The 27088-nt window shown below is 39.6% G+C and overlaps 1 protein-coding gene and 1 long non-coding RNA gene across 3 annotated transcripts in view; both read right to left on the bottom strand.

The window, feature by feature from the left end:
* SPSB4 (splA/ryanodine receptor domain and SOCS box containing 4) overlaps positions 1 to 17721 on the bottom strand; it is a 185441-nt gene extending 167720 nt beyond the window's left edge. Inside the window, exon 1 of the mRNA XM_069792081.1 lies at positions 17456 to 17721. The gene's annotated coding sequence lies outside the window, so the exon portion shown is untranslated. The remainder of the gene's footprint in view (positions 1 to 17455) is intronic.
* Positions 17722 to 21842: 4121 nt separating this feature from the next.
* The window catches only part of LOC138686832 (uncharacterized), a 37220-nt gene continuing 31974 nt past the window's right edge, over positions 21843 to 27088 (bottom strand). For both annotated transcript variants that reach the window (XR_011326135.1, XR_011326134.1), the window contains one exon: positions 21843 to 25431. This is a non-coding gene — a long non-coding RNA (uncharacterized lncRNA). The remainder of the gene's footprint in view (positions 25432 to 27088) is intronic.

Raw genomic sequence — 27088 nt, forward strand, 5'->3', positions numbered from 1 at the left:
GAGCAGCAAAAATTTACAGAGCACCAGGCTCCCTTGTGTGATGGCTGCTACTATGGGTTGAGTTGCTCCAAGGTGCTGCTAATGCGCACCATAGGTGGGATGCTTTCAGTTTTAAAAATCATGTGTCAGCCTCATGAAAAGATGGGCCTACACATATTGTGAGCATGACAGACCAGATCCTGCCAAGAGATCAGACTCTTTATAGTTACATTTGTGCTTCAGAGAGGCAAGTAGAAAGATCTTGGACTCCCCACAACATAACTGTGCCTTGAGATACTAAGTATTTTTCATCTTTATAAAAAAAATTAAGTTTAAACAAAGAAATGCTTTGGAAGAATCTTAAATACCTTAAAGGTTTTTGCTTTTGAAGAAATTAAGGTACTGATTAAGCAGCTATTTATTCTATTTCTTTCTTTTTTTTTTTTTTTTTTTTTTTTTTTTTTTTGAGTCAGCTATAGCGATCTTAAGTGTCCTTTAAAATGGATACATACGGCCATGAAAATAACCACTAAGGCAATTGTGGCTTTCAGAGAATTTTCCACAAGCGTTATTTACAATTTGTTTTAATCAGCAGCAGCGTTAACATCTGCACCATAGCAAACTTAATCAGAAAACACAACACTTAATTTTGTCAGTATTCTGACTTCTGTCTCCTAAAAGGTATCTTGATACTGTAATGTAGCATTCAACTGGCTGTAATTAATCAAGTCGTGATGTAATAAAAAGACATGGATGTTTCCATTCAAAATGTTCAAACAGTAAGTATATACTTAGCCAAGGAATCAAAATCTGCCTAGAAATGTTTACAGACCCCACTTAACTTACTCACATTTTAAAATGCCACATCCTGCAAATTTACATTGGTGCAGGCAATGAATTCTCTTGCACATAAAAGACCATTCAGAGCCATGCTGCTCTGACAACTGAGCACCTGTAGTAACAGCAACCTCACAAAATTGTATTTTCTCATTTAGAAAACATATTTCCCAAAATTCCAGACAGTTAAAAGTGTTAGAAATACGGGCACTAGGTTTGTTGATAAGAATAAACTCAACAGGATGTTAGTTTATCATCCCACATTTTTATGGTTTCACTCAGTCCTCCTTTACTAGCCCAAGCAAGCAGCTACCATCTTCCCTTAGCTGACTGGCACACACACTAACTCACACTCCAGTAGCAGGCTAGCTACTAAGAGAGCATATCTGATAACTTAAATGAACCATATTCACATCTTTGGCTTAAAATATAGATCTGTACTTTCACACTACCTAACTTTAAGCTCCTAAGTGGCTGAAGATTGATTAGAAACAGAGATGCCTATAGAGCAATCCAGAACCACCAAAACGCTGAACCAGCTTCTGAAAGCATCTCTCTTTTCAGAGCCCAGCACAACCAAGATTTTAATTTAGGGACCATAGTTCATTATGTAAAATTAGTTACAAATAGTAGTGATTCAAACCACCTAAAGTTCATTTCCTAAACCAACCAAGGCCAGCTCTTTACAGAATCATTTTGCCAGTGTGACAATACTAGCTTTTGTTTGTTTGTTTAATTCTGCCTGTGTAATCACAGCCATGAAGTATTTCTATCTGCGGCACCATAGCCAGCACAGTGCATGTGCTTCCTCTCTCCAGCAAAACAAGCTGTATTGGCAAAAGGCAGAGTTTGGCTAATGTAATTACCACTATATCCAATGCTTCTGCATGCACAGACAAGATAGTCAAGGTTGAAAACCCTCCTTCCCTTGACCACCACAGCTCTGCAAGAAAAAGTCTTGTAGCAAAGAATTCGCATTCAGTATCTAAAAAATTAAAACCTTCTTTCTGTTACTGGCAGTTTCTTTCTGCCAGCACAGTTGACAGATCTTGGTCTATTATGTTTAATTTTTACAATTACCTTAGGTATGGCAGGGTGAGAGACAAAAGGAGGATTTCTAGCCCCCACAGGCAACACTTTCATGTTTTATGCTTTTTGTAGGCCTTTGTTATCATTTGTCCATATTCTAACCTCTGTATGGCTTGACACTGATGCATAGTTATTCCCAATTAAATGTCTTCGTAAGTTTTACTAGCATGACACTTTCTCCTTCCAGGTAAGTCACAAGACAGTTTATCAATCCAGACCTAACAGTGATCCCAGAGGTATCATACCTGCCTCCCTACAGGTCAACACTTTTCTTGCTATCATTACTCTTTTTTTTTTTCCCTGGTCAAGCTACCAATAGAGTCAATCAGCAGCCACACAGCCACATTACCCTGAAGGGTATGAGTGAATGGCTCTTAGAGGAATGCAAACCTCCAAAAAGAGTAATCACGCATGTCTCAAAGTATTTCTTCAATGTCTGTAGCCCTGATGTCTCACTTTCCTAGTCCATTTCTGACCAGAGCTTTACACAGACTTCAGAGTAAAATCAGGGTAAAGAAATGATAAATTAAGCCCTCAGAGGAGTAAGCAAAAAATAATACAAATACAACAAAAAAGCATTTTCATTAGAATATGCAACGCAAATCTTTGTCTACAATCAAAACCCACTAGTTCAGCTGTTCCAGTTATGCCAAACACATTCATACAACGTGGTAAATGCTACTGTAAAGGTAAAGCAACAAGTGATCATTTTCTGCTGGAAGTATGAGCATATGCATCATCATACTCTTCCTAAAAGAGGGGAAGTCTGATGTAAGGTGACACTACACACATCTAGAAGGAAAAAAATTAAAAAAGAAAAAAGGTAATTACATTTTGGCCCTCAGCCCAGTTAGCATTTATGCCAGGGAAGAAGGGGAAAAAAAAAAAAAAAGGTGCATGAGATTACACCTGGCCTTAAAAGCAGAAACATCTGCTGAACTCATAAATTACTGGATTAGTTCTGCCCCAGGAAGCCAGCCTGGAATACATACCCTCTACAGATCAGTTTAACTGTGCACAGTAAGAAATAGAAAAAAAGTTGTGCTGAATTAATTTCCCATTAGAAATGGGGGGGGGGGGGGGGTGTGGATGGGGCGGAACATGCTCAAATGCTGAGTGCAGGTTCCTTCCACAAACTACAGCATAGCTTACATTTGACAGCATGTTTCTCTGAAACAGTTAAAAGGACAAGCTGTAAGAACAGCTCGCAGAGATATTTCAATTCAACAGTTCAAATGGTTCACCCATTTTGTGTTTGTTTTAACCAAACTGGCTGATATCCTATTAATCATTTTTCCAAAATCTCCTTAAGCCAGTCTGTGGAAAAAAAACCCAACCAACAAAAAACCAAACCAAACCCCAAGTCACTGAATTCGTGCTCTGAACTGTACTGTAACTGGACTGCTTAACCAGGCCTTTTACATTTTTGCAGCCAAATTAAAAAAAAGAAATCTTGGGAACCAGAGCCAAAACAGCCTGGAGTAATCACCTGAACTTAGATCTCTTTGGTCTCTTGTATCTGGAAAACCTTAAACCAGAACTTGGCAATACAGCTCCTCACTGTGCCCTTTTCCTACCCTGCCCAGTCTGAACATATGCGAAGATACGAAGAGAAAAAAAAAGCCCAAAACAAAAAGGGGGCTATGCAGTCCCAGCTCCTGTGCCTTCAGACAAGCAGAGTCCAGACAGCACTGAGTTATGTGACATGACAGATCTTGCCTCTACATCTGCCTGGCACTGCAGGTTCCCTTCACTTACCTTCATTGGGCTCATGGGATTTGGGAGTCAGAACCTGTAACAGAGAATCTGGAAACTGCAAATGCCTGATGTCATGAAGCACACAAGACAGAGCTAAGAGATAATTTGCTAATGCAGTACTGTGCTGCCACTGTTCCCGATCCATCACATCATTGGAATTTGGTCCTGTACTGAGGCAGTGAGCACACTGGGGCTTGTCCCTGAGTACCTCAGGATAACCACAGAGCTGAAAGTGCGTATCTATGTGGGCAGGAAGAGCAACTACTTGAACAGATTTTGATTCCCCCTTCCCAGAGTGCAGCACTCACCATTTACACACACCTTCAAGGATCTATCCTCCTTCATCACACTGAGCTTCCTGACTGTCATACTGTCTCTCCCCTAAACTCTTTTGCTCCATTCCAAAGACAGCTAAGGATCATCTTCTCCGTTACTGTAAAATACAACATACTTTTTAAATTTTTCAGAAATTTGAATACATCCTGGAATCCCAAAATTATTCCTAGCAGTGGCTTGTAGAAGAGGAGATGGTCTAAAACTTCTCTGTTCAGTTTTCTTGAACTATTAAATTGTCTCACAGGGTTTTCCTCTCTCTCAGGTGAGTGTCTTTTTCCAAACGGTGGAGAGAACAATGGTGAGTACACTAAAGGCATTTCAGATAGGCAAATATGGTAAGTCAATATTTTGCCATGCTGTATTTGAAGATGAAATTGGCACAGCATTTTGGTTTGAGGTGTTGCTTCTTAATCACATTTAACTCTAAAAAGTGCAAGTTTTAAATAATTTTTTGTCTGGCAAACTCAGTTAACTTCCCTGACAGAGTTAGAGCTGGATGTCATGGTCCAGCCTTTTCAACCCAACAGAGCTGTCCTGGTTTCCTTCTTTTTGCGTGTTAGTTAGGGAAGAATCTTTAATTAATGCCTCACCTATTAATAATGTTTAAATAGACTGGCATTGCTACTTAGTTTATTTTGAAGAGTGACACTTCCAGACAAATAGTAATAATTAAAAATTACATATTAATCACCCTAATTACTGCAATTAAACATAGCTCAAATTTTAATTGATCCTTTGAAAACTGCGACAGGAGAAGCCATAGACCAAATGCTCTTTAGGTAGTAACTTCTTCACCTGTATGTTCTGGGTGAAAACCGTATCATGTCATTATGTAAACAATCACTGGACTACTTCCAAGGTTATATCCTTCACAGCTGTGAACAGGCAAAGAGCAATATCAAAATGCACAAAAAACCTCCACGTGGCAGAGCAGAATTTGATTTGCATCAACCAAGGTACAAACGGACCATATCTTGAGGCTTGCCAGTAATAATTACAAATCAGCTTATAGACACCAAGTATGATGAAAGTCATTCCAGTTAAACGCTCACGAACACTGAGTATTTGCAAAGAAAAGAAATTTTCATAAAGTCATAACACTGACAGAGTTATTTATTCTCTGTACAGGAAGGCAGTGCTGTTTTTCTTACATGGTTGGAATTAATGCAGGCAAACAACAGCACAAAGAAAACTTCAGATGTTTATGCTTTTTAGAACATTTTAAGTTCTTTCCCCTAACTTGCAATATGACTTTTTAATAAGCCATTCATAGCCTATCCTAGAGGATAAACATTTCACTATGAACTTCTCCTGAACTATGAAGGTCATAAAGGAAGATTCAGTACACTGAAAAGCATCAGTCCTAATGCTATAGTCATAATGCTGCCTTCCAGCTTCAGGCCCACTCGTATTGTACAGAGAAAGTATATCTTGTCTAACTATAATTCTTTCTACTCCAGCATGTAGGAGAAATCAAATAATTCGTCTCTTGCACTGATACTGTATTCTTTGTTTAAAGGTCATCTATAAATTTTGAAGTTTCTAAACCAGTAAGTGTTTCTAAATAAAGTATTTCTAAATAAAGTTCTATTTGAGAATAAAGAATTAAAAGTTCAAATATCTTCTAGAGTAAGACTTCAAGTTGTCAGTCAGTTTCCAGTTCAGCTGAGGTAAACAATCTATTAGAAATAGACTGGAATTTTGTCTTGCAAACATTTAAATCGGCACATTAAGGCTTTGCTTTTGTTTTGCAAATATTTGGTGTCTGCCAGCTAAACCTACCGCCAACATTGTTACAGTTTCATGACTGAATTTGAGGGGAGAGGGTTGAAAGAACAAAACCTGCCTTGTTTCTGTTACAGGCAGGAGCCATTTTTGTCTTACACCTTTGATCACACATGAGCTAATTATACTGCTATTTGCTACAGAGAATCAAATGCTTTGTGGACTGATAGGTATGCAAACAGAAAACCCAAGCAATACCTGGACAACGCTCAGGTCTACCCTAAACCAGCATTTTCTCTCTGGTGGTGAAGGTCCCTGTGACTCATCACAGAAGGAACAATGGAGCAGAACTCCTCTTAAGTCTAGAGAAAGCTTTCCTTTCAAGGTGGCAACTATACATCATGCCATTGTGATCTGACAACGTCTAAAAATTACTGTGTTTCTGATAGTCCTGAAGGATAAGGGAAAAAACACAGTTACTGAATTCCCTTCCAAAAAAACTCATAAGCAGAAGCTAACTCGGTTTGAGGAATTGCCTCCATTTCTGCAGATGTAATTTTGTGCCCACAATTATTTGCAAGTGTAAATTATGGGCCCAATCCAATACTTACTGAAGTCAACAGAAAAAGGTCCTATTGATTTCAGCAGGGCTGAAATAAAGCCAACATATTGAAGTGCAGTTGAAAAAAAAAAAATTAAAAAAATTTCCTGGATAAGTGCTGTTTGGACCTGGAAATAATTGCAGACACAATTCCAAGTCCTCAACATAAGAGGTAAAATTGAGTTCCATCCAAAAGCCAGGATCAACAGTTGTCAACCAACGGGGCTGACAGCACTTTATTACTGTTATGGAAGAAACTGATTTTTAATTACTTAGATAATTATTTATAACCATTTTGCAACTTACCACATATAAGTAACTTTAACAAAAGAAGAGAAGAGGTGTTTTTCATGCCTTAATGATGTGTGTAGTGGACACCTTGGATGCATCTACTTTACTGGACATAAAGTAAACTTTTATGGCACACTCCCAACTAGTTTCACACAAATACAGTAAAGAACTTCAGCTAGCACCTAAGGGCAGCTCACCATCTTAACCTGCTTGCTGTGAAACATCTTGATTCCCTTCATAAATGGAAGTGACAGCTTAGAAGAGGTAAAGATTTATGTTTTAGTTTGGCTTACTTGAATTTTGAAGGAACTAGATTAGCTTACTGACTTTTCTGTATAAAAACTCAATACTAAGCAAATAAATCTACAAATGACAAGTTTAAGTCAGCTAATAGCCTATATTTATGCTGAATGTGAGTATCAAAATACTTAAAGTGAAATAACGTTACTTTTCATCATGGAAATTCTTGAAGTTTATCAAACAGGCACTTGAATACTATGGCCAAGGACATACTTGATGACTGATTTTACCATATCTGTTTCACGCCACTGTATATTTACAACAGAGTATTTTTCTTGCTTCAGTATAATAAATGTATATGCACTAAGCAAAGCAGAAAAAGATACTGATGTAGTAATCGAAAAATGCTGTTAAGTTTTCACAGGACTTAGGAAAAAAAAACCAGGAGAGTTGATGGACAAGTCTACAGGTCAAAAATACGTATTTGTTAACAAACGTTATAGAAGTAAGTAATTTTATAAAGCCTGTAATATTCGAGGCCAGATTGTCCCATTGGATAAGTAATCTTTCCACAGCCAACTGAGTATACACATCCTCAAGTCCTCCTCCAAGAGCTTGGGATAACCTCAAGCTCTCCAATGAAGTTTTTAAAACTGACAAAAAGAGGCCCAGAAGAAAGAAACAAGCCAGACACCACAGATGGTATAATTTGTGCCCTAAAAAAGGAAAGACCAAAATCATCAGTTACTTTCTAAAATTCTGAGCAAGGTCCACTCATCTCCTATTCTTCAAAGTCAATAGTCAACACATTAACAGGAATGATACAATACAAAGAAGCAAGGAGCATACAGAATATAATTTTGTGAAAAAGTGGCTGAACAAAGGAACATTTAAAAATTAAAGTAATCTGAGGCAAGTAGGTAAGGAGAACTAATACAACATACTCTGAACATATTTTCTGCCCCAACACACGCACATAACAACTCGCCATGACTATTGCTGTCTTACTATCAGCACATTCACACCAAAGCATTAACAGCACATCTGTTTCATTAAAAATAAATGATCAAATATAGGGATTATAAAACTTTATACTTCCATGAAAATAAACATTATTTTTAAAATGCACCTCAAGGTAACAGGAACTCATCATATGCACTGCGCTTTCCTTTCTACCACAGGGAGCATATACAGTAACTAAAAATTTGCTAGATTAACAATCCTAAACAGAGCTAGCTCTAGTTTCACATATGTACTAATTTCCAATAAACACACACTCGTGTTGCTAAGGATGTTACTGTTTATCTGATAAAATAATACAAGTTTGATACCTATTTTCAAAACAAATAACCGAGTCTTCTTCCAGCACTGGGCCACAGACAACTCAAAATTATTACGTATTTGATTCCCTAACTTCTGTTGAATGAACTTAACTGAGTGAACTGCATGAATTTACACAGCAGTTTTACCAGAGTCAGCAGACTGTATTACTTATCTCTTTCAGACTACTTAAGGAGCCAGGCTCACCAGCAACCATAGGAACATCTAGCACCTGAGGCTCAGTCCATTCATTAGGAATGTTCAGTTTAAGATGCTTATCAGAAGACATGAAGAAAAGGAAGCTTAGTGAGGAAGAAAAGAACGTGACCAAAAAATACAGGCTCCCTTCTCTTTCCCTTCAGCTGTAAAACCCCACAGTCCACTGAACTCTGGTAACTCTGAATGCATTCACAATCAGACCCTAGATAGCTCTGAAATAAAGAAAGGCATAAAGATGACAGAGTTTACATTTTATACATTTTTCTAGGTATGTACAAATGATTTTAGAGTCCACAGTTGGAAAGATTAATTCTGGCTTTACAATTCTGTGCTAAAGCCTGTTTGAAGGTAATACAAGCACATTCAGAAGTCTGCATTCCAGATGTTCCAGGTTCCTAAGCACCATTTTCACAAGTAACCTCAGTACTTTATCCCCAAGTCCTCCTGATTTTCAGAAGCCTTTTAAGGTGTTTTTGGAAGGGTTTCAAATTAACCACAGATAATCACTGTTGCAATTACTGCCTCTTCACTTTTCCTCCTGTTCGAAAGAATATCTTGAACAAGGACGCGGCTCTCAGACTGGCTTGTGAGATCAATACTACAAGATTTGAACAGAAGAAATTTTAAATATATTCATTTGCAAATTAGCTGTACTGTAATTTCCCTTGGAGTAGCAAAATAAATGCATTCTTAGAACATTTCTGTATCAGTACAGTTTGTTGCCAATCTAGATTATATGAGAGGAAGAAAAAAAAGACATCACTAAACAACCATGCAAGATACACTGAAGTATTTCCCCACCTGAAGTGACTCGATATTCTATTCTAACATATATTAAACTGAATTTCAAAGAAGTGGGGATAAGACATCTTTGATATAGATCAGCCTCTTCTCTAAATCCAAGTGGGTTTGTGCAGCAGTAAGAAGAGGTCAGGAACTCTGCTGGGAACAGGTGCTAATTTGTCCCTCTATTCCACTCCACTAACAAGGGCATATTCTTTGGCACTGACAACCTGTAATTCAGCTGACAAGTAGAGAAAAGAAGTCAGGCAAGACTAATGACTCTAACAGCAGTCTAAAGTAGCAGTTGCATCTGAAGTTGGGCACTCATTCCAGAAAAAAATTAAAGACAATTACTTATTTTTTAAACATGAGAATTAATCTTACTAAAAATCATTTTAATGAGTGGTAGTAAGAAACAGAGTCAAAACTGGGGAGGGATAATGAGTACATTCAGAGTATTTAAAGTAGCAAATGTTTCTCATGATGACAATATCTGTAAAAGAAATGAAACAGTAATGTACTTCTCCAACTCTCACCCTAGGCCACCAGCAGAGACCCCACAGGATGCTGGCAGGACGTCCTCATCTTTATGAAATAACCTTTTCAGTCAAAACCATACATATCTGCTATCCAAAAATATTATGCCATCTGATTATGTCAAATAATTACATTCCAATGCTAATCAGCAGACATCAAGCTGCAAAGTTTGCAACAAAATGTTTTATTCCTCTCCACAAACTATATCCTATCTGTAGAACTAGGAATATTTCATGATGTACAGTTTTCAGAAGTGAATGCTTTCTTTTCAATAACTTTTCCTATATTCTCATTTCCAAAAGTCTTTTAAATCTGAACACTCAGATATTTCTGGAGTATATAAATGCATTGTAATCATCTAAATGCACCAGGAAGTAAGTTGTTTGAACCCCAAAACCTTCACATATTTTGATCTGTGAATATTAACTCATAATTCTTATATCTCTTGTACTTAACAGACAAGATTTTAGTAGCTTTATTCACATAGACTAATAACTTGGTGCACAAATAACTTATTGTGCAGGAAGTACCCCTGACATAAATGGATATGTGATATTACTACTGTCTTTATTACTACAAAATTTATACGTGCTTAACTCCACATCCAAATGCTCTGAGCAATTACTTGTGGATAAAGACACCAGAACCAGTAAGGCCATCTCAGTGTGCATAATTGCAAGCACATACAGTTTTTGAAGAATCTTAACTTTTAAGAGGAGTAAGAGTATTGGAATGGCTCAAGAAATGGCACTATTTCACAAAAGCACAAGCTTTGCAGATGTATCGTAGAAGAACAAAGGACAAATTTTGAAAGCTTCTATAATAAACATGACATACATGCTCTGTGTGTGTACACACCAAACACATCTGTATCTAAATAAAGGATACATAGATGGGTATTTCCATGTCTAATTAAAATGTGCATTTGAAGAACACTTCAGTAACAAAGTACAGTGTAAAAAAAAAAAAAGAAATTACAGGTTGAAAGTTGCACATGCAGTCCACTGCAACACAATTAGCTGTGGGGGGAAATTACACTTGCTCACATAGTCATAAATAGCCAGCACTGTGCTGAAGAAAAACCCTTGGAACTTGACAACTCCTAGGCAGTTTGTTTTCTTCCAGTTATTATCTAAACAGAGAAACTTGCACCAAACTATTTCTTATTAAAAACCCCAAAACATCCACTTGCATAAAAAGTCAGAGGAAGGGAAAAAAAGGACTATGGTATTTCTCTGTGATGTGAGTGCACATAGCTAATTTTCTTCTGCAAGTATCACCTCTGCTCTCAACAGAACAAATAACCAGATAAAGCGTCAAACTTGTTTCAACTGTCCAGGTGAGATATGGGGAAGGAGGAAGAAACCATAAAATTACCCAGGGAGAGTCAATAACATGTTATTTGACTTTACAGGCAGAAGTAAACATCATTCAAGCTGTAATTGAATTAATGCAGCATTTTGGATAAACCCAACTTGCATAGGATCTGCTGCCACAGGAACCCCTACCCCTCAATGTTAAATCCAGTCTCCCTTGACTGTATTTTTGAACTGCTGATCAGGCTCCCTGCATGAACAGACAACAGTCCCATTCCTCATCCCATCAGCTTTCACTCACATTCTCTGGGCACCAAGCAAACATACAGGTATGCATAGACCAAAATGTTGTAACAGTTCTTAAAGGAAGGGCAAACTTATCTATGCTATTTATGCAAAAGGGAGAAGAAATAAGCACTGGCTACATTAGGCTAGTTAACTAGCAGAAAGACATGTTAACAGGATTGACATAGGATTGTCTGACTTAAAAAATAAAAAAAGCAACAGCAAGAAAGTTCTGAGGGACAGAGGATGCTAACACTCTCAAGCACATGTAATGAATGGGGAAATGAATGAGAAGTAGATGAAAATATATTAAAAATCATAGCTTCATATCTGTAGCATCTGACTTCTGACACTAGTCATTACCTATGTAAAAATGTGACTAGACAAAAAGGACAGCTTTTCACTTGAAGTACATTTGTCCACTAAATTCCCTGTGACAGACCTGAGATAGAATCCTCATTAAGGTATACCCATGGCTTCTCTCTGTCTGTTGCTCTACCATAGCTGACATGGAGGATGAGCTACCATCTCAAACTGCATTAATGGCTTTCTGCGAGTAGCCAGGGCACCCATCAGCTCACCTTTCTCAAGACTCCTCAAAAGTAGGCTCACTGCAAACTGGAGCATGTAAGAGGATGCTAACTCCAGAACAAAGGATTTACACAGTAAAGAACAGATTGCCAACATGCCATGCAGAATCCTACCTTGAAGAAGGAGAGTAACCAGCACTTCATTTCAACTTCATCCCATACTATGTTTTACTTATCCATTTCATGATAACAACTTCACAGAACTACTATCAATTAGCCCTTTCCTGAATTCAAGTAGACTTAATATCATCTACCAGGAAATTTGGTAACTGTTAGTGCAACAGAATTACTGATATGGTTTTCATAAAAAAAAAAAAAAATTAACTTCTACCATGTTTGCAACCCAGGGTTGACAACAAAGGCTGGTAAAACAGTCATGGTAGATTGCAAGCATAAAAAATTCACATTAATTCCATCTGACTACTGCTTTTTAATCAGCAGGGAGTTTGGTTTGTAAGAGCAATTTATACAGATTCTAGATAATCTTTGTTTTGGTCAGGATTTAAGAAGTCTCTCTGGAAATCTACCATCTTTTCCTAGCCTTCATTCTTCCAGAAGAAGCAATTATATACAAAGAAACAACCTATAATTAACCAACCACTTATTAAAAATGCACTCTACTTATCATGAAGCATTCAGCTATTTCTAAAGTGGATGTTATTCTCAGCGAACAAAATAAAAATGAACAGTATCGGTTAAACACTGCTCTACCTCACCTTCAGCTTGCAGGTTACCATCTTTCCTTCTACAGGGCCTTGATCCCTTGAGAATGCTCGACAGCCTCTTCGCTACCCAAGGGTCATCACTTTAACATCTAATTATCATAGCGAGCAGCCACTGTAAACATCAGGAAACTTCAACAGAGCTTCCAATGGGCAATATGCAACACAGCACAGCCAGTTCATATTAAGGTTATTTGGGCTTTCAGGAACTCATAATATTTGCTAAAATAAAATACAACTATAGTCCAATAAAGTGATTTTGTTCCTTTGTCTTGAAGCTGAAAGACTACAAAAAGCCAGCTTCCTTTAAGGGCAAAAGGGAAGCATCTAGGGCGTATTTGGCCATAACTGACAAGTTCCACACTTACTTTGTTCAACAGATGTTTAAAATGTATTTGCAGAGCATAAAGCTGATTATTCACTAGTACTTTGTGACCAGACCATTTCTCAGCAGAGTTTTAAAGGGCAGTTTTATAAATAGACAATAAAAGATTCTTACCAAGAAATTGCACTTTGGGGTTTAAGAGGAATATAATAGAGCATGCCAAAAGAGTCAAAAGACATTCAACTAACACTACAAGACTACTGGAACGCACCAGAACAGGTGCCTAGAATAATGAAAGAAACATTTGCTGTAATCTTTGGTTTGTACTTAACCCAATAGCTACACCAAAGCTTTGAAAGTGAAAGGTCAAAAAATTGAAATGAAGACTTACCAAGTTACTTGTTTTAATGCTGTTTTGAGAAGAAGAAACGTTTAAATTACGTTGGAGCAGGCCTAATTTTACCTATAAACCCATGTAACGAAAGGGTCCATTCACATACATCGTTGGAGTGGCTCTCAAGTAATCTCTCCTTTACTGCAGTGAAGAAGATAGCAAGCCCAAAGATGAACATGATTGCTGTTCACTCACATCACTGGATATTAGTCCAGGTGTGGCTCAGGCTTGGTCTACCCACAGTATGGTTAGGAAGAGCAGAGTGAATACTTGCTATTACTGTAGTGGTCAGATCACATGTATAAGAAACTGTGCCCTTGCCAGCATCAAAGCATACCCAAGACTCTTCACAGAACCCAAGTAAGGGAAGTCAACTCACCTCCTTTCCAAAGAGAAAGTGAGACAGGACCCAATTGCAGGCACACACCATACTTAACTGGTATTGCAGGCACAATTAGATCTGTGTACGTTTTAACAGAGCCTGCCACACAGAAAAGGGACCTACGATGGAAATTCTCTTAAGAATTCACTTAAAAGGAGATCAGGAGTAACTTCACTGAAAGCACATAATTCATATGACTATTGCAAGACAAGTATAAAAGAAATGAGAACCATGCCCAGTAAAATATTCAAAATCAGAGTCTTGAACACAAGCAATATTTATCTCAGGAAGAAAACCCACTATATATAATTGGAATAGTTGCACTGATAGCCGAGTTACATTGCCCCTGTTCCAAGTAAAATCAACTGTCCTTTACACTTACTATTGCCTGTGTAATTGTGCCTTACGGCTGCTTAACACATGGCCAATGAACAGGCTTTGAGACAGGGACTTTGGGGAAGTTGCTAAAAGCTTTATCAGCAGTTTTAACAGGGGTCAGCCTTTTCACCATCAGAATCTGCAGACTTGTCTAGATTGACGAATTTACAAGATCTTTGACTAGACAAAAACACTTAATGGGGAGCTTGGTATTTCCCAGTGTGGATACTCTCATTTAGAATTAAAGCAGCTTGCACTTTTAAAAACTAATACAAACCAAAAGGACACCGCTTTAATTTAGACTAATTAAGAGTGAATTTAAAGCAATTCAGTTAAATCATTTAAAAACCCCAGATGGATGTATCCCATTCAGAACTGACCCTCCCAGAAGCAAACGCTGAAGCACCAGAGAGATCTCTCTCTCACCTACTTCAGCATCTGGAACAGGCATTCAGAACTGCACATAAAGTTTGCCTCTGGAGATTAAGAAATCTTACTCGTCTAAGATCAGGGATTATGTATCTCTAATGATGGAAAAAGTCCCAAAGATAAATGGATGTAGCACTGATATTTTAAAAGTGGGTAACTCATGAATATTCAAAGTTAGAATCAAATGCTTTATTCCAATGCAAAGCTGAAATACTTTGCTTCACACTGGTTTAATGTGCGAGTTTATTTTATCAGCAGTTGGTAAACTTCTACAATAAACCAAGTCTACATAATAAACCAAAGCAAAGAACAGGCACAAGGAAAAGCAAAATGGAAATTGAAATAAAGAGAGTTTTATGGCCTGATGCCACCTAACCAGCCACTTTGATCAGCCAGTTCAAATTCCTGTAGGACCAGTTAACATTTAGAAAACACCAGTCCCAGGCTTGCATCTGGAAAACAAATTAGTCTTGGTTTGGGAAATTCACTACCTATCCTTATGAAATTAAGGTAGCAAGAAAGTATTATTTGCAGCCTCATATACAAAAAAGAGCTAGAAACCAGCAGTGCAAAACAGTGCTGTTTGGGGTTTTTTAATGTATTGCACAACTACAAAATTGCTCACATGACAACGCTGTAAAACAACAGCGTAGCAACAGAATTCCTGCCTGCTTCTCTACTGCTTTTTTTCCTTTCAGTAAATAATTGTTGCATTATAATGAATATGGGTCATAATCAATAACAACATCCTTGTGAAGTGCACAGCAGGTCCATCTCTCTCCTCTTCAGGTGTGATGCTGCTGCCACAATGAAGATTACCAAAACTCACTTTGGTGACCCAAAAATTGAGCTTATCTACAAATTCTTCTCCGACAGTATTTAACTTCTAAAGCCTTCCAGAAATAAATAAGGATTAAATGCCACTAACATCAAATGCAGACGTAAGCATAAGTCTTCAGTGACACCAGCCTCTTTGTCCTAGTGGTCCAAAGGCATCTAAACTACTATAAGGCATCATTTAAGGAAGACTCTCTAATTTTGATTTATAAAAGAGGTGCTTACCGAAATGCATGATTTTCACATTTATTTCCACAGAGTAGTAAGTCATATGCAGGTTTTAATACACTCACGTTAAAATACACATTAGAATCTGTCCATGCAGAATCATATTTTGACACGTCTGGTGTCACCATTAACCATTCGTTGCAATGGGCACATGGACCCTTACCCACACAGAAGCAGAAAGGCAAAAATCCAAGGGATTTATTTCTTTGCACCACAAAACCCTTTTCAGAGAAGGGAAAGGGTTCAACAGTTCAAGCGTCATCTGGGCTCTAAGGGCAGTCAATGCAAGATCAGGCAACTCCACATGGAGGTCTCTGCTTCTTCCAGGTCCTCTAGGGTCTCACAGGTATTGTATTTGGGACAAAAGGAAAACAAAAACAAGGATTATTCATTCAGATCCATCTGCAACACACTGGAAGCAAATGTTTGCTTTTATCCTTTGTATTCTCTTTAAAGCCCTTTTTCTTCTGTGTCTTGAAAAACAACATAGAAGTTTAAGATATTTTAACTTCCTTGTCCAGCACTCAACAAAAGCTAAGGAGATGACAGATTGAAGCAAATTATGAATTGAACTGCGCATCTCTTCAGTATGCTAAAGGAAGTGCCAAGCTGCACCGTGTGACAACAGTGGTACGTATAACACTATGTGAAAAACGGGGTGGCAAAGATACTGTTTTGCCACAAACGTGAATGAACATTAGAACACCATGCCAGAGAGACGCTATCGCTGACAGCCATTTGAAAGGAGGTCACCTGTGGTACTATGAGGCAACGCTAGAAAAGCTCCTCATTGGCGTTATTTAAATAATTCACTTCAGCACTCGTTATTCCTCGGGCAATCCTGTGCTTGCTGAAGGATGCTTCCACATCACTCCAGCTGCGGCCTTACCTTTTCCAGACTTGATCACCGTCAGGACATAAAACTAGTGACCCTCCTCGGCCGTTTTGGATATTGTAGAATTTGTTACTTAATATGTGAAAGATAACAAATACCAGCAATAAAAGCAGAAGAGGAAGAAAATAAATCAGATAACGTTGATAAAGTGCAGTTTAAAACAGGTAGTTAAAGAGGCAGTATCCAATGCCTTTGTCCCAGATTTTGAAGGCGCTTAGCACACGACCGTCAAGACGTCGGAACAGAAGAACTTCTGGTTTTTTCCCCCCAGTGACAGAAAGGGAGAAACTGCAACCCCAGCCTGAGGAAGGAGTAACGCCGGGACACCGCCCGCGGCACTCCGGCAACTGCCTTCGGCAGCCAGCGACACTCACTCGGGGAACGACGTGGCACCACCCACGACGTGACGGGAGCACGTCCTGCCAGGGACGGCCCCCTCACCCTCGCGCGCTGGCAGCCCGCCGAGCGGCGCCCGCCGCGGGGCAGAGCCGAGGCGGCCGGCCCTTGGCGGCCGCGCCGCCCGCCGGGGAAGCTCAGTGCGTGGAGCGCCGCCGCCCGCCCCTCCCGGCGCTGCGAGGGGACGCGACAGCGGAAGCGGCACATCGCCGGGGACGTAAGAGCCGGCTGGGGCCGTCCGTGAGCGGCTGCGGCGCCTGAGGGGGCCGTGGGCGGCGGCGAACGCCCCGAGGGGCGGCGGAGGCCCCGGCCCCGGCCCCTTCCCCTTCAGTGAGGCGCGGGCGGGCGGGAGGGGCTGCCCCCTCCTCACCCCCGGGGCAGCGCCGGTCTGCCCCGGCGACCGCCGCGAAGCCGTCGGAAGCGAGGGAGACGCGGAGTCCCGGTGGCCCGCGCCCCCCCGGGCCGCGGCCGCCAGGGCAGGGAACGCCCCCAGGCCGCGGGAGGGCCCCCCGCGACGGTCCCCGCGCCTTCGCGCCCCTTCCAGTCAGGGAGGAGTTACTCACCCGCCGCGGGCAGCGCCGTCCGCGGCCGCCTGACGCCGACAGCCGCCGGGCACGGCCGCGGCCCGCCGGGCCGGGCTCCGCTCACCTCGGCGGGCTCGCGGCCGCGGCGGAGCGCGCTCCCCCCGGGTCCTAGCGCCTGCCGCGGGGCGAGGCGGTTCCGCCCGGGGGCACCGGCAGCGGCACGGGCACGGCCCCAGACCCGGCGGTGCCCGTGGGAGAAGAGGCGCCTTCCGGAGACGGCAGCTCCCCCCCACCCCGGGCCGGGCGCAGGTGCTTTGCGTTACCCGGCGCGAGGGCCCCCCCGCCCCCGGGGCCACCCGGGGCCGGGGGGAGCTGCCCCGGGCAGGCTGCGGGGGGACCCGGTCCGTGAGAAACGTGCGGAACCTCGGAGATCAGGCTGGGAAGCGGAGATGACAGCCCAAGGGTGGAGCAGCGTTAATGCTACTGCCTGCTCCTCATCGCTTCCTCTACAGCTGTCACGGCTCAACACGCGGAGACGGGCACCATTTAATCCCAAATAAGCGTTTTCCTCTCGGATCACGCACAACTTCTTCAGCTTCTCTGAATTTCCCCCTTTTGCTGAAGTTTCCCTTCTTACGAAACGGGGAATAGCGCGACACTTAAAACTTTTACAAACTTTTTAAAAAAGCTTGTAAGGCTTTTAATAATGGACCATAGAGAGTTTTACTGAATAATTTCTTGTAAATCATCATGAAAAGGCATTCCTCTCATACACGGAAGCGGAAAGGTGGCAGGCATTGGAATAGGTATCTAGGAGTACAGAATGGCTTGGCACCTTGTAGGAAGTTTTTAAGCTTGTAAATCTGACTTATGAACATCTGTCCGCCTCATAACTGATCCTCTCAGGTGTAGAAAAAAAATCAAGTAATATACAAATAAAAAAGTTACCCAAATATCACTAAGGAAATGCAGTGCACACTGAAGGGAAGTAGATGCAGGTTACGTACTTTTTATATACTCCTAGTATGAACCTGCCTAAGTTATTCCTGATTGTCAAGTAAACACTCAGAGCTTGCATTCTGAACTGTTACAAAAATGTTCTGATTTCAAAAGCACAAGTAGTCCATGCATAGGCATGTGCATCCATGCAAGCACACCCACAGACACCGAGTGAGAGCTGTGTGCTATTTAACAGCATAAATACGAGGTGCGGGGCCATGCCAGTCATCCAGCCTTCCTGTGTCCTGGTTTCAGCTGGGATAGAGTTAACTGTCTTCCTAGTAGCTGGTACAGTGCTATGCTTTGATTTCAGTATGAGAAGAATGTTGATAACACTGATGTTTTCAGTTGTTGCTCAGTAGTGTTTAGACTAAGTCAAGGATTTTTCAGCTTCTCATGCCCAGCCAGCGAGAAAGCTGGAGGGGCACAAGAAGTTGGCACAGCACACAGCCAGGGCAGCTGACCCAAACTGGCCAACGGTGTATTCCATACCATGGGACGTCCCATCTAGTATAGGAACTGGGGAGCGGGAACTTGGGGACTAGCTGGGTGTTGGTCAGCAGGTGGTGAGCAATTGCCCTGCGCATCATTTGTACATTCCAATCCTTTCATTATTGCTGTTGTCATTTTATTAGTATTATTATTATTAGTTTCTTCTTTTCTGTTCTGTTAAACCATTCTTATCTCAACCCACAAGTTTTACTTCTTTTTCCCGATTTTCTCCCCCATCCCACTGGGTGGCAGGGGGGGAGTGAGTGAGTGGCTGCGTGGTGCTTAGTTGCTGGCTGGGGTTAAACCACGACAACCTGCTAAGGCAACAGAGAAGAAGAAGGACCTTTAGAGGGTAATTCATTCCACCTTGTGCAGACACTGTGGGTCTGCTTTACCCACATGGGAAAGCTGGACAACTGTCCTACATTAGATAGGTATCTTTTTGATAGCTAATGCTTGGTGAAATTAATCCATTGTTTATATGCTGAAGCATGGAGATGCACAGTTAAAATACCGAAACCACTTGACCCCAGCTCTGTAGTGATAGTTGATGCTTGAAGTTTGGGTTTTGATTTCAGTTCTGCTGCATAATGAATTGTGTGAGGATGGAAGTGGGTTCTGTGCATTCCAAAGTAGGCACAATAAAACTACTGCATATTTAGCATAGAAGTTATATATTTTACATGTAAACTACTTTGTTGATTTACAATTTTTGAGATATTTAGTGTTAGTGTATCCTACCACAATAAATCCTGGCCAATCTGGTATTATAAATCCAATGATACTGTCCTGGGAAGTAGAAATGTGTTACATCCAATCAGTTTTATTAGAACATTATAATAACACATATAAATAATGTTGTGCTTTTAACTTCAGAAATGCTGTCATGCTTCATACCAGGACTACAGTGGAGGCAAAGGGGGATTTAGGTGTTTGGAAGGTGTGACTATATCTGTTTTTTTCAAATGGTAATAAATTATTCTAATTCTGATGAAGCACAACATAGCAGAACCTAAGAATTTCACTGAGCAAAGGCTGAATATTCCTGTCCTGAACCTCACTCAGCTGAAGGGGAAACTCTGTATTTGGAATAAAAAAATTAAAAAAAATCTCATTTCTTTTAACACATAATGATACCTTGAAAGTTTCACTAGTTTGAAATGCTAATGATACTGTACTAGAAGTGGTCCAGAAGGCAGTGAGTAGTATAAGTGGCAAAGTATTCAGAAAAAAATCAAATACTGCTATTTTGCCTTTTTTTTTTTAATATCTTCTTAGCATTTAAAAGAATCAAATAGTCCAATCAATTCCTGATGAATTTTGCTTAGTCCAAATTAGGAAGCAGGATACATTTCTTAACAAGCCACTTTATAGGAGAGTTAAGACAGAAAATTTGCTCATAATTTCATGTGAAGAAATACCATGGGGATGCCATAAATTTAAAAGCCAAGCACTGCATATCCAATTCAGATTAGTACACAATATGTGTATGATTACAGAATTTAAAAGTTTACAGTTCTGTATTAAAGTCAATCAACTTTAAGATGTATTTTAGTTGCCACTCATGACGTGATAATGTATTTTAATGTATTTAACTCAACTTTGTTAGTGGAACCTTGTCTAGCCTAGAGATTGATTTAAAAGAGCTAACTTCTAGCTAATAGTGATTATCGTTTCCTTTCACTAGCAGCTGTATAGAAGTATCCTCTCAAAAATTACAGTTTCATGATGTTATGAAATCCATACCAAATAAACATTCCTCCAGGTTGATTTATTACATGGCTCATAGTGGCAGAAGCCAGAACTCCTGTGACCCCTTGTCCCAAAACCTGGCACTGAGGAATCTCATGCTGCAGCAAGTGTAGTGGTATCAATGGGCAAGTTACATGCAGAGAACAAATCTGAAAGCACTATGTATACATTGGTGTGTATGTGTGTGTACGTGCACATTACGTGCACATGAAGCAAGGTCTGTAGGACTGTTAAGCACAGCTACAGATTGCTGTATGTGGCTTATGTGATCAGAAGGGGATAGACACGCACCACGCATCATTTGATATGGACAATCTATGTAAAGCTTACTGGGGAGGGGGGTGGAACAAAACAAAAAACAACAGGGAGAGATACCAGATGAAAAAAGCTACACAAGGTACCTGGAGGCAGTGTTGTATTTACTGGCTCGGTTCAGTAAATAACAGAGGAAAACAATGGGAAGAGTCTACCTGGCTCAGCCAGTTCCAACCTCTGCATTCAGTAGCAGCCACTGAGCAGAGGTTGAGTCAGAAGGATTTTCAAAACTGTTTTAGAGGGTGTGCATTACGCACCCTAACAGGCCACACACCATAAAACAGTTAAACGCTTCTGAAGAAATACTATTTAAAACACAGTCCAAAATGATGAAAAGCCTCTAGGGTTTAGGGATTATTCCGTGCGGGACCCAGATGATAGAACACCAATATGATGATTAAAGTCGCCACTTTATTGAGCTTAGCCGATCATTTTTATACAATTCTCTAAGTTGTTTAGAAGCTTTGATTGGCTGCTGCATGCAAGCATTTGGTGTCCACGCGCACAAGCATAAGTGGTGATTGGTTACATTGGTACTGTCCACGCGCACAAACGTAAGATAAAGTTAGTTATACCCGCTCTGTACACGCGCATAAACACAGGACATAATTGGCTATGTTAGTTAGAGCATGCAAGACTTGTCTTAGTCCAATTGGTCAAGATAAGCCCCTGAATTGAGGTTGTTTGTGCCAAGTTGCCTTTATCGTGGAATGTGCACCTGTGTTTTTCTAACTGGGATCTTTCTTTTTCTATCTTCTTGTTTAGTCTGTTCAAAGCCTTCTAAAGGCATCTGGAACACTCTTGTGACCATGAGCTACTTTCAGGCCCGATAACTAAGTTCCATATAATTGAACCCTACAAGCCTCCATATGCCATAACCAAGAGCAAGAATCAAGAGCATCTCACCGGTTAAAGGAAAATACCCAGGTGATCTTGGAAAGGACAATAGAGAACAGAAATGAAACCAGTAAGAACAAACCCTTCCATTGTTACCAAGGATGCATGCCAGTTTATTTTCATATTTGCTCTAACTTTTACAGTGACTCCATGCATTTATCAGAGCAAATTAACATTCTTTGTTCTTCAGCAGATTTGCAGAGTAGTGATACACAGAGGAGGCTCATCTGCAGGAAAGTCTTGTTACTGATGAGACTTTTTGCCTGTTATTTAATAATAATTATGACACCATTCATTGACAAAAATCAAATAGAAGTTTATAAAAAAGATTATAAAAAGCAACCATGTATACCTACATTAGGAAACAGAAACTTTCAATTACCATGAATGAATAAATGTATGCATAATTTTGCCTGTTATTCAAAGAATAGTTAGGCATGCTAGCATAAGAGTAAATATAGTTAGCATGTCAAAAAAGTTATAAAGGCTCTGTGTGATTAATAGCATAATTGATATGCTTTGTAAGGAAATTTATTTTTGAGAATAGAAAGAGATCTGTGTATTTTCTACATAGGCAAAATACATTCAGCCCTTTATTAATCTAAGCTTAGCAGGAGACAAGACAGATTTGGGGGTGGGGAGAAGGAATACCAAAATCTTGCAAATTGATTTGTTGCACTGAAAATTAATAGAAATAATAGCCTTGCAATCACAATAATAATTTTCTTCAAGAAGAGAGTAATAACCTGTTTGATTTCCCAGTTCTAGAAAATGCTCATGTCACTGTAGTTTCTGCACATAAAAAAAAAAATACAATTTTAAGTTTAGCACAACATTCCATTGCCACGTTAAAGGTACAATAGACTTTTTCTTGAACCTGAGCAAAGTTTGGTTAGTAACAAACTGATCGTTAAAGTACTGATAAACCTTGCAAATCATACTAGTGTTTGTTACTGATTTTGCATAATTAATCTATTACTACTTCTCCATTAGTCACTTAGTAAATAGAAAGGTTATTAGGAGAGCAGATTATCCCCAGTAGCACATGGGGTTTTGTCCAAGTTATTAAAAGCTGTAGAGAGCCTTCTGAAGTCAATTTTGATGGTGTTACTGATCCATTTATCTTGATTTATATTTACATGATCATCACTAAAAATCAAGTTTATGCATAGGACTAACATAAGAGATAAAAACCTAAAATCTATTTCTAATCAAAGTAACATTATTGTGGATGACTTTGCAATATTTTAATGTACGATTCTTAGAAAAGCTAAATATTTGTTTTCCAACACTAGAAACTACTTCCTGCAATGTTTCTTTAAAGCATTTTAATAAAATTAGAGATGTGGCAGAAAAGTAGGAAAAAAGCCTCCTAGAAAATACTGTTTTTCTACAAATCTCTGGCAGTTTAAGTTTTTGTGCATTTTAACTGAGGAAGGAAATAATTCACATTCCTACAGTTTTCATCTGCGCTTTCCAGCATGGCCATATATATTCACAGTCAGTAAATCCCACTGGAAAAAAACTATGTACAATTTATCACAATAACCTTGTCTTATGCATATGACTTATAAACATACATTAACACATTTCTTCTACTACCATCTATTTTATTACTACTATTAAGAGCAGAGCAGGTAGAGCCGCCTTTTGTTAAGGTTTTCAAATACTTCTATTATAACATACTATTTTTTCACTTGGGTATAACTTACAACTCTGGCCCCCTCTCTTAGAAATTTAGTAAATCCTCAGGGGACTTAGGAACCTAGATAAAAATTGAACCCCCAGTGAATTTAAAGGAATAGCTTTTTCATTTTCAATGCGTAGCTGCACCCTCATTCTCTGTGTCATACCTAAACTTGAAGAGGTAAGTTCTGTTTGGTGCCAAGTTTCCCGTTTGGTGCCAAACAAATTTTAATTTACTGCCAAATCGTATATGCTCTCATGTCACAAGCAGTTAGCTTTTTCACAAAATGTGTATCGAGCTGAAATGAGGAAATAAACATTAGTCAATGAGCATTTGAGTGAACAAATGAAGTTTTATCACTATGCTATCTTTTTTTGATTTAGCAACTACCTTGTGATTACAAAAATCTCACCTTGCAGTTCTTGACTTACACACAATCAATGTGTATTTCTACATAACATCCAAGAAGAGGCAGCCTTTTGCATAGTTTGCCAAAACCAATAAATTACTAATGTTAGTTCCATAGTGGGGAAAATTCATGCTTTGTCATTTGAATGGATTAATCTTCTAGCTATCATAGATGTCCTTAAAAATCCAGGATTGTATAATATAATCCAGCATATTCAATAGGGATATTTTCTAAAAAAATGTTGACTTCAGTGGAGGGCTTCAAGTCAGATTTTAAAAAGACAGTTAATCCACCAGTTTATATTATTCCTATTATTTGACTTTATTTAGTGCTAATTTCCTATTCATGCTGTCTTTGAATACAAATGCAAAATAAACCTTAATGTCAAAACCATGAATACAAATCAGAATATGAAATGTCGGGACCTATAAGCGTTCCTATTATGCCTTTATGCTAGTGGAGATAATTTTGGTGCTGCTGAACATACAAATATTTTAAAGGGATTTGGAAATGAAGAGGAGACAGCTTGCAATCGTAAATTGCCTGTTAAAAGTTCAGCTTCTCTCTGACACTGCTGCATTTTACCAATGGGTAAGAGCAATCGTGCCCTTTAAGGTTAGCCACCATACAGCTCTGCCAATTTAGATTGCCATGAGATGGGTACATCCCAAGTTGTCAGTCAGCAGTCATTAAAAATGTTGTGAAATAATGAAGTGTTTAATGAATATGCAAATGTCAGCCAGGATGAGAACTCATTTTCATTTGCTGGTTTAAATAAGAGAATAAATTACTGAAAATAGAGGCAGGAGTCAGCCACCTGTATATTCATTTAGAAAGGAGAGAGTAGAAGATGAAAATGTTGTGTTTGCTACCTCATTACAGGACATAATGCGCAGGGCACCTTACCTGCAGCTAAATCTATTCCTTTATGAGATAAGACCACCTCTGCGCCCTGGCTGCATGTGGAGAACGGTTCAGCTCGTTCTGTGTTCTTCCACAGAGAACATTTTATGTGTTCAGAGATCTCCCAGGAGTGAAGCTGCAAGACATGTAGCCTAGGGAGTGGGGAGGCTGAAGGTTTGACAAAGGCATACCTTACACCCATCCTATAGGACAATTTCAGGCCTGGCTGCATTTGTATCAGAAGAGATTTCTGAGGAGAGTTTGAATGTCCTTCAACCACACCACACCACACCACAGATAAAGGGGACCTAACAGTGAATACCAGTAAACCCATGCTGGATTTAATCACACTAGTCTAGCACAAGCTACAGACCTATGCACACCCATGAATGCCATCTACAGATGCCAGTACACTGAAGCCTGGGCAGCTGTTGGCTAACTTAATTAAACCCTTCATTGGCTTTTTTGCTGTATGGATTTTCCTTTTACCTGTCTGAGGCCTGAGACAACTTTGGGGTTGTTGACAGAGGCAGGACCAAGGAGTTCAGCCACTCCAATCCTCTGAGAAATTAAGAGAATGCAAGATATGCAATTTGCTCCTTCTGATATTACATGGTCTTCATTCAGCCAAATTTTTTTTTTTTTTTTTTTAGCGAGGAAACACTGAAAGCGGAGTTAGACTCTGTCTGCACGGAGGAACACAACAGGCAGAGAGCTTATGTTGAGATGTTTCACTGCGAAATTTGAAACAATGTCCTGTCATTGGAGGGTGCTTTAGTTATCTTGATGTCATTATGTAACACAATCATAAACAAAGCCAAATCTGAAAATAGCAAAGTAATATTGTTCAGGTATGGAACAATCAGGTATAAACTGAACATGAATTTCCAAACAGCTTGCAAACTAGATTATTTGAATGGACAGTAAAGTCTGTGTCGTCACCATCACTGGATTATTATAAAATGGCCTAAACCCTGACAACTTGGGGTATATGATTTCACTTGTTAATTGTTTTTCCCACAAGGTGGTTCATGTCTAGTTGGAGTAAACTGGCGGACATTAATATTAACAGATAGCAATTAGGTGACTATATAACACTTTGCAATTTTTCAATTCTCATCAGAAATAAATGAGCCCTCTATTCAACAGGTGTATTTTCTTCTTTCTCTCCTTTCCTGACCTATACTTTTTTTTTTTTTCCCCAAATCCCAGTGCTTTCCATATAAATAGTCAAGAGTAAATATGACAACATGAATTTTAGAGCAGTCTGAATTAGGGTAATAGCTGTAATTGGCATTAGATATGCTTCAACTGCTGAGGAAAAGATGGATTATTGCCATAAATAAACATCAACGAAACTCCAACACAACATCCCAGTGTTAATGTAATAAGCAGAAATTTAGCTTGTCACTCTCATATTTGTTATACTCTCAATTTCCATATAGCATAGTAGTAAGACCAGCCTTCAAAACAAAAGCAAGCCCAGCTGAAATATATTAGCTGTCGTTTGTACAACTAAGAAAAGCAGAACTACTAATCAAAGTTGAAACATGTAACTTTGAACCGACTTTGTATCATTAAATAATACCGGCAAAGAGAATTTACAAATAAGCTATTGAAATAATGTTCCTTCAAATGATGAAAATACATTGTTTGTATGGGATGGAAGTCATGGGAAGAGGAATATATAGTATAATTAGAAAAAACAGTGGAGCAGAACAAAATAAGTCTGCTGACAAATCTGTGGGCTGGGAAATACACACCAGAGAAATGTTTGGATTATGGAGCAGTAACACCAACAGGATCTCTGCAGCAGAATTGCCTAGTGTCCTGGTTTCAGCTGGGATGTAGTTAACTGTCTTCCTAGTAGCTGGTACAGTGCTATGTTTTGAGTTCAGTATGAGAAGAATGTTGATAACACTGATGTTTTCAGTTGTTGCTCAGTAGTGTTTAGTCTCAAGTCAAGGGTTTTTCAGCTTCTCATCCCCAGCCAGCGAGAAAGCTGGAGGGATACAAGAAGTTGGCACAGGACACAGCCAGGGCACCTGACCCAAAGTGGCCAACAGGGTATTCCATACCATGGGACGTCCCATCTAGTATAGGAATGGAGAAGTGGGGGTGGGGTATCGCAGCTGGGGGACTAGCTGGGTGTCGGTCGGCGGGTGGTGAGCAATTGCCCTGCGCATCATTTGTACATTCCAATCCTTTTATTACTACT

Source organism: Haliaeetus albicilla, chromosome 9, assembly GCF_947461875.1.
Source record: "Haliaeetus albicilla chromosome 9, bHalAlb1.1, whole genome shotgun sequence".
Taxonomy (NCBI): Eukaryota; Metazoa; Chordata; class Aves; order Accipitriformes; family Accipitridae; genus Haliaeetus; species Haliaeetus albicilla.